Source organism: Triticum aestivum, chromosome 7D (assembly GCF_018294505.1).
Source record: "Triticum aestivum cultivar Chinese Spring chromosome 7D, IWGSC CS RefSeq v2.1, whole genome shotgun sequence".
Classification (NCBI taxonomy): domain Eukaryota; kingdom Viridiplantae; phylum Streptophyta; class Magnoliopsida; order Poales; family Poaceae; genus Triticum; species Triticum aestivum.
In genome coordinates, this window is record NC_057814.1 from 578,860,210 (window position 1) to 578,869,799 (window position 9,590).

A 9,590-nucleotide genomic window follows, 5' to 3' on the forward strand; every position below is an offset into this window, starting at 1 on the left:
AGTGCCAGTTTCTGTTTTTCCCTTGTTTCAGTGTTTCACAGAAAAGGAATATGAAACGGAGTCCAAATGGAATGAAACCTTCGGGAGAGTTATTTTTGGAACGGAAGCAATCCAGGGGACTTGGAGTGCACGTAAGGGAAGCAACGAGGAAGGCACGAGGTAGGGGGGCGCGCCCACCCCCTGGGCGCGCCTCCACCCTCGTGGGCCCCTCGTGGCTCCCCTTACCAACTTCTTTCGCCTATATATCTCCATATACCCTAAAACCATCGGGGAACAGAATAGATCGGGAGTTCCGCCGCCGCAAGCCTCTGTAGCCACCAAAAACCAATCTGGACCCTGTTCTGGCACCCTGCCGGAGGGGGGAATCCCTCACCGGTGGCCATCTTCATCATCCCGGCACTCTCCATGACGAGGAGGGAGTAGTTCACCCTCGGGGCTGAGGGTATGTACTAGCAGCTATGTGTTGGATCTCTCTCTCTCTCTCTCTCTCTCTCTCTCTCGTGTTCTTGAGGTGATACGATCTTGATGTATCGCGAGCTTTGCTATTATAGTTGGATCTTATGATGTTTCTCCCCCTCTACTCTCTTGTAATGGATTGAGTTTTCCCTTTGAAGTTATCTTATCGGATTGAGTCTTTAAGGATTTGAGATCACTTGATGTATGTCTTGCCGTGCTTATCTGTGGTGACAATGGGATAATCGAATCTTTTTGTTTCTTGTTTTAGCACTAGTTTAGTTTATCAAAGAAAATTACAAAAAAATGGAATTGAGTTTGTCTCATACACTTCATCTTTTTAATGTCTTTCGTTAAAATGATGGGAAGGAAAATTGTGCTCAAGTACTAGAAGAAGAATTACATAGAATGCTTGGCATAAAATATGTGAATGATGAGCATGATTGCAATGTTGTTAGTATGAATTCTATGAATATCCATGATGCTAATGATATGCAAAGCCACAAGCTTGGGGATGCTATGTTTGATGAAGATGATATTTTTTGTCCCCCAAGTTTTGATGAGCAAATTTACTATGATGAAAGCATGCCCCCTATCTATGATGATTATTGTGATGACATGTATGCTATAAAGAATAATGATAACCATGAAACTTGTCATCTTGATCCTAATTTTCAATCACATGATAGTTATTTTGTTGACGTTGCTCCCACCACTATTCATGAGAACAAATTTGCTTATGTGGAGAGTAATAAAATTTCTATGCAAGTAGATTATGAAAAGAATGCTTTATGTGCTGGTTATATTGTTGAATTCATTCATGATGCTACTGAAAATTATTATGAGGGAGGAACATGTGCATGTAGGAATTGCAATAATATCAAGTTTCCTCTCTATGTGTTGAAAATCTTGAAGATTTGCTTGTTTTGCCTTCCTATGCTAGTTGATTATTGTTCCCATAAGTTGTTTGCTCACAAAATCCCTATGCATAGGAAGTGGGTTAGACTTAAATGTGCTAGTCATATTCTTCATGCTCTCTTTATGCTTCAATTCTTATCTTTTAGGTGAGCATCATTGAAATCATCATGCCTAGCTAGGGGCGTTAAACGTTAGCGCTTGTTGGGAGGCAACCCAATTTTATTTTAGTTTCTTGCTTCTTGGTTCTGTTTAGGAATAAATAATACATATAGCTTCTGTTTAGATGTGGTTTTGTGTTTTAATTAGTGTTTGTGCCAAGTAGAACCTTTGGGAAGACTTGGGTGAAGTCTTTATGATCATGCTGTAAAAAACAGAAACTTTAGCGCTCACGAGATTAGCTAAAACTTTTTACTGGAGAGTTCTAATTAGTTGATTATTTTTGCATATGATTACTAGACAAATTCCTCAGGTCCACCAATTTATTTTAGAATTTTTGGAGTTCCAGAAGTATATGTTAGTTAAAGATTACTACAGACTGTTCTGTTTTTGACAGATTCTGTTTTTCGTGTGTTGTTTGCTTATTTTGATGAATATATGGCCAGTAAAATAGTTTATAAACCATAGAGAAGTTGGAATACGGTAACTTTAACACCAATACAAATAAAGAATGAGTTTATTACAGTACCTTGAAGTGGTGTTTTGTTTTCTTTCGCTAACGGAGCTCACGAGATTTTCTGTTAAGTTTCGTGTTGTGAAGTTTTCAAGTTTTGGGTAAAGATTCGATGGACTATGGAATAAGGAGTGGCAAGAGCCTAAGCTTGGGGATGCCCAAGGCACCCCAAGTTAATATTCAAGGACAACCAATAGCCTAAGCTTGGGGATGCCCCGGATGGCATCCCCTCTTTCGTCTTCGTTCATTGGTAAGTTTACTTGGAGCTATATTTTTATTCACCACATGATATGTGTTTTACTTGGAGCGTCATTTTACTTTGTTAGTATTTGCTTTATGTTGTTTATAATAATGTTTTGCATCTCTATTTTCAATAAAAATGTAAAGGATAGCCTTTACCATGCTTATTTAACAAGTATACATGTTGCTGTTTCAAACCAGAAAGTTTACCGCTGTTGCAAAAATTCCATAGAAAAGTCAGAATGTGATAAAATGATGAAACCTTTTGCATAATAAGCTCTGATAAATTTACTACAGTGGGAATTTTATTTGATAATTTTTGGAGCTAGGGGAGTATGATGAATCTTGCATTCTTTACAGACTGTACTGTTTTGGCACATTGCTGTTATGTTTGCATATGTTTGCTTGTTTAATGATTCTATTTGAGGATATGAGTATTAAATATGCAGAGGCATTTAGTATGCAATGTTGAATAATAATTTTAGTGATTTGCTACAGTAAGGTATGATAAGGTTTTTGCATTGGTTTACACTAACTTATCTCACGAGTTCTTGTTGAGTTTGGTGTGGATGAAGCTTTCGAGATTTAGGAATCCGTGATATGAGAGGAATTAAGGAGACACAAAAGATCAAGCTTGGGGATGCCCAAAGCACCCCAAGATAATATTTCAAGAAGTCTCAAGCATCTAAGCTTGGGGATGCCCTGGTAGGCATCCCACCTTTCTTCTTCAACAATTATCAGTTAGTATCGGTTGAGCCTAAGTTTTTGCTTCTTCACATGATGAGTGCTATCATTGAAATGTAGTTTTATTTTTTTTTGCTTGCTGTTTGAATAATATACCAAGATCTGAAATTCTTAAATGAGAGAGAGTCCTCACATAGCTAAATAATTATTTAACTACTCATTGATCTTCACTTATATCTTTTTGGAGTAGTTTGTCATTTACTCGTGTACTTCACTTATATCCTATGAGTAAATGGTTGAATGATTTGAATGTCATAAATCTGAAATTATATATGTTTCATATGCTTATCCCATGGGGAGTAATGACTTCACATATAAGAAGTAGAGGTGGTAAATTTATTGAAGGTTAGCAAACATTGTATTGGTCACTTGAACAATTCATGAAAGAATATTGAAGGAAGAGATATTTCACATATAAATATACTATCTTGGACATCTTTTGTAATTGTGAGCACTCATTAAAATATGACATGATAAAAGGTTGATGTTGGACAAGGAAGACAACGTAATGGGTTATGTTTTCTTATATCCGAAATAAAGTATATTGTCATGGATCGCCCAACACGTTGAGCTTGCCTTTCCCCCTCATGCTAGCCAAATTCCTTGCACCAAGTAGAGATACTACTTGTGCTTCCAAACATCCCTTAAACCAGTATTGCCATGAGAGTCCACCATACCTACCTATGGATTGAGTAAGATCCTTCAAGTAAGTTGTCATCAGTGCATGCAATAAAAATTGCTCTCTAAATATGTATGATCTTTTAGTGTGGAGAAAATAAGCTTTATACGACCTTATGATATGGAAGCAATAAAAGCGACGGACTGCATAACAAAGGTCCCTATCACAAGAGGCAATATAAAGTGACGTTCCCTCGCATTAAGATTTTGTGCATCCAACTATAAAAGCGCATGGCAACCTCTGCTTCCCTTTGCGAAGGGCCTATCTTTTACTTTTATGCAAGAGTAATGGTGATCTTCACCTTTCCTTTTTTCATTTTATCCTTTGGCAAGCACCTCGTGCTGGAAAGATTCTGATACATATATCCAATTGGATGTAAGGCATCATGAACTATTATTGTTGACATTACCCTTGAGGTAAAAGGTTAGGAGGCGAATCTATAAGCCCCTATCTTTCTCTGTGTCTGATTAAAACTTTGAACCCATAAATATCGCGTGAGTGTTAGCAATTGTGAAAGACTAAATGATAGTTGAGTATGTGGAGTTTGCTAAATCAAAGCTCTAACATAGACTCTTCCTGAAAATAAGATGAATTGTAATTTTTTGATGACTAATGACACAGTTTGTTAGTTTTCAAGAAAGTTTATGATCTATACGTTAACATGTGAATAGTTTGTTACTTGATCATGCAAAGTTCTATGAGTTGAGCTACTGTTATGACATATAATGATGCTAGAAAAGGTGATTGAAATTATCATTGATCAAACTTATGCACCTGCTAGCATTCACACTTCATAAATTCTTTCTTTTATCATTTACCTACTCGAGGACGAGCAGGAATTAAGCTTGGGGATGCTGATACGTCTCCAACGTATCTATAATTTATGAAGTATTCATGTTATTATATTATCCATCTTGGATGTTTAATGGGCTTTTCTATGCACTTTTATATTATTTCTGGGACTAACCTATTAACCCAGAGCCCAGTGCCAGTTTCTGTTTTTTCCCTTGTTTCAGTGTTTCGCAGAAAAGGAATATCAAACGGAGTCCAAACGGAATGAAACCTTCGGGAGAGTTATTTTTGGAACGGAAGCAATCCAGGGGACTTGGAGTGCACATAAGGGAAGCAACGAGGAAGGCACGAGGTAGGGGGGCACGCCCACCCCCTGGGCGTGCCTCCACCCTCGTGGGCCCCTCGTGGCTCCCCTTACCGACTTCTTTCGCCTATATATCTTCATATACCCTAAAACCATCGGGGAACAGAATAGATCGGGAGTTCCGCCGCCGCAAGCCTCTGTAGCCACCAAAAACCAATCGGGACCCTGTTCCGGCACCCTGCCGGAGGGGGGAATCCCTCACCGGTGGCCATCTTCATCATCCCGGCGCTCTCCATGACGAGGAGGGAGTAGTTCACCCTCGGGGCTGAGGGTATGTACCAGTAGCTATGTGTTTGATCTCTCTCTCTCTCTCTCGTGTTCTTGAGGTGATATGATCTTGATGTATCACGAGCTTTGCTAATATAGTTGGATCTTATGATGTTTCTCCCCCTCTACTCTCTTGTAATGGATTGAGTTTTCCCTTTGAAGTTATCTTATCGGATTGAGTCTTTAAGGATTTGAGAACACTTGATGTATGTCTTGCCGTGCTTATCTGTGGTGACAATGGGATATCATGTGATATACTTGATGTATGTTTGGGTGATCAACTTGCGGGTTCTGCCCATGAACCTATGCATAGGGGTTGGCACACGTTTTCGTCTTCACTCTCCGGTAGAAACTTTGGGGCACTCTTTGAAGTACTTTGTGTTGGTTGAATAGATGAATATGAGATTGTGTGATGCATATCGTATAATCATGCCCACGGATACTTGAGGTGACATTGGAGTATCTAGGTGACATTAGGGTTTTGGTTGATTTGTGTCTTAAGGTGTTATTCTAGTACGAACTCTATGATAGATTGAACGGAAAGAATAGCTTCATGTTATTTTACTACGAACTCTTGAAAAGATCGATCCGAAAGAATAACTTTGAGGTGGTTTCATACCCTACCATAATCTCTTCGTTTGTTCTCCGCTATTAGTGACTTTGGAGTGACTCTTTGTTGCATGTTGAGGGATAGTTATATGATCCAATTATGTGATTATTGTTGAGAGAACTTGCACTAGTGAAAGTATGAACCCTAGGCCTTGTTTCCTATCATTGCAATACCATTTACGCTCAATTTCACCACTTGCTACCTTGCTGTTTTTATATTTTCAGATTACAAAAACCTATATCCACCATCCATATTGCACTTGTATCACCATCTCTTCGCCGAACTAGTGCACCTATACAATTTACCATTGTATTGGGTGTGTTGGGGACACAAGAGACTCTTTGTTATTTGGTTGCAGGGTTGTTTGAGAGAGACCATTTTCAACCTACGCCTCCCACGGATTGATAAACCTTAGGTCATCCACCAGAGGGAATTTTGCTACTGTCCTACAAACCTCTGCACTTGGAGGCCCAACAACGTCTACAAGAAGAAGGTTGCGTAGTAGACATCAGAAGGTATGCCCAATAGTTTCCTTAGGGTATCCTATGAAGACGCATTTTTCCGACTTGGGTTCGAGCTTTTCAGGTTGAAGTTTCTTCACATAAGCATCGCATCCCCAAACATTCAGAAACGACAACTTAGGTTTCTTCCCAAACCATAATTCATACGGTGTCGTCTCAACGGATTTCGACGGAGCCCTATTTAAAGTGAATGCGGCAGTCTCTAAAGCATAATCCCAAAATGATAGCGGTAGGTCGGTAAGAGACATCATGGATCGCACCATATCCAATAGAGTGCGATTTCGACGTTCGGACACACCATTACGCTGAGGTGTTCCAGGCGGCGTGAGTTGTGAAACGATTCCACATTTCCTTAAGTGCGTGCCAAATTCGTGACTCAAATATTCTCCCCCACGATCTGATCGTAATAAATTTATTTTCCTGTCACGTTGATTCTCAACCTCACTCTGAAATTCCTTGAACTTTTCAAAGGTCTCAGACTTGTGTTTCATTAAGTAGACATACCCATATCTACTTAAGTCATCAGTGATGGTGAGAACATAGCGATAACCACCGCGAGCCTCAACGCTCATTGGACCGCACACATCAGTATGTATGATTTCCAATAAGTTGGTTGCTCGCTCCATTGTTCCGGAGAACGGAGTCTTGGTCATCTTACCCATGAGGCATGGTTCGCACGTGTCAAACGATTCGTAATCAAGAGACTCCAAAAGTCCATCTGCATGGATTTTCTTCACGAGTTTGACACCAATGTGACCAAGGCAGTAGTGCCACAAGTATGTGGGACTATCATTATCAACCTTACATCTTTTGGCATTCACACTATGAATATGTGTAACATCACGTTCGAGATTAAATAAGAATAAACCATTGACCAGCGGGGCATGACCATAAAACATATCTCTCATATAAATAGAACAACCATTATTCTCAAATTTAAATGAGTAGCCATCTCGCATTAAGCGAGATCCAGATACAATGTTCATGCTCAAAGCTGGCACTAAATAACAATTATTGAGGTTTAAAACTAATCCCGTAGGTAAATGTAGAGGTAGCGTGCCGACGGCGATCACATCGACCTTGGAACCATTCCCGACGCGCATCGTCACCTCGTCCTTCGCCAGTCTCCGCTTATTCCGCAGCTCCTGTTTTGAGTTACAAATATGAGCAACCGCACCGGTATCAAATACCTAGGAGCTACTACGAGCGCTGGTTAGGTACACATCAATAACATGTATATCGCATATACCTTTGGTATTGCCGGCCTTCTTATCCGCCAAGTACTTGTGGCAGTTTCGCTTCCAGTGACCGTTTCCCTTGCAATAAAAGCACTCAGTCTCAGGCTTGGGTCCATTCTTTGGATTCTTCCCGGCAGCTTGCTTACCGGGCGCGGCAACTCCCTTGCCGTCCTTCTTGAAGTTCATTTTACCCTTGCCTTTCTTGAACTTAGTGGTTTTATTCACCATCAACACTTGATGTTCCTTTTTGATCTCCACCTCCGCTGATTTCAGCATTGAATATACCTCAGGAATGGTCTTTTCCATCCCCTGCATATTGAAGTTCATCACAAAGCTCTTGTAGCTAGGTGTAAGCGACTGAAGGATTCTGTCAACGACCGCGTCATCCGGGAGATTGACTCCCAGCTGAGACAAGCGGTTGTGCAACCCAAACATTTTGAGTATGTGCTCACTGACAGAACTATTCTCCTCCATCTTACAACTATAGAACTTGTCGGAGACTTCATATCTCTCGACTCGGGCATGAGCTTGGAAAACCATTTTCAGCTCTTGGAACATCTCATATGCTCCGTCTTGCTCAAAACGCTTTTGGAGCCCCGGTTCTAACCTGTAAAGCATGCCGCACTAAACCAGGGAGTAATCATCACTACGCGACTGCCAGGCGTTCATACCGTCTTGAGTTGCTGGGAAAACAGGTGCGTCACCTAGCGGTGCTTCAAGGACATAGGCTTTCTTGGCAGCTATGAGGATAATCCTCAGGTTACGGACCCAGTCCGTGTAGTTGCTACCATCGTCTTTCAGCTTGGTTTTCTCTCGGAACGCGTTGAAGTTGAGGGCAACATTAGCGTGGGCCATTTGATCTACAAGACATATTGCAAAGTTTTTAGACTATGTTCATGATAATTAAGTTCATCTAATCAAATTATTTAATGAACTCCCACTCAGATAGACATCCCTCTAGTCATCTAAGCGATACATGATCCGAGTCAACTAGGCCATGTCCGATCATCACGTGAGACGGACTAGTCATCATCGGTGAACATCTTCATGTTGATCATATCTTCTATACGACTCATGTTCGACCTTTCGGTCTTCCGTGTTCCGAGGCCATGTCTGTACATGCTAGGCTCGTCAAGTCAACCTAAGTGTATTGCGTGTGTAAATCTGGCTTACATCCGTTGTATGCGAACGTTAGAACCTATCACACCCGATCATCACATGGTGCTTCGGAACAATGGACCTTAGCAACGGTGCACAGTTAGGGGTAACAAAATTCTTGATATTTTGATGAGGGATCATCTTATTTATGCTACTGTCGTTCTAAGCAAATAAGATGTAAAAACATGATAAACATCACATGCAATCAAATAGTGACATGATATGGCCAATATCATTTTGCTCCTTTTGATATCCATCTTCGGGGCGCCATGATCATCATCGTCACCGGCATGACACCATGATCTCCATCATCGTGTCTTCATGAAGTTGTCTCGCCAACTATTACTTCTACTACTACGGCTAACGGTTTAGCAATAAAGTAAAGTAATTACATGACGTTTATGTTGACACGCAGGTCATAAATAAATTAAGACAACTTCCTATGGCTCCTGCCGGTTGTCATACTCATCGACATGCAAGTCATGATTCCTATTACAAGAACATGATTAATCTCATACATCACATACTTTTGGCCATATCACATCACACGGCATATGCTGCAAAAACAAGTTAGACGTCCTCTAATTGTTGTTGCAAATTTTTACGTGGCTGCTATAGGTTTCTTAGCAAGAACGTTTCTTACCTACGCCAAAACCACAACGTGATATGCCAATTTCTATTTACCCTTCATAAGGACCCTTTTCATCGAATCCGATGCGACTAAAGTGGGAGAGACAGACACCCGCTAGCCACCTTATGCAACTAGTGCATGTCAGTCGGTGGAACCTGTCTCACGTAAGCGTACGTGTAAGGTCGGTCCGGGCCGCTTCATCCCACGATGCCGCCGAATCAAGATAAGACTAGTAACGGCAAGTAAATTGACAAAATCGACGCCCACAACAACTTGTTTTCTACTCGTGCATAGAAACTACGCAT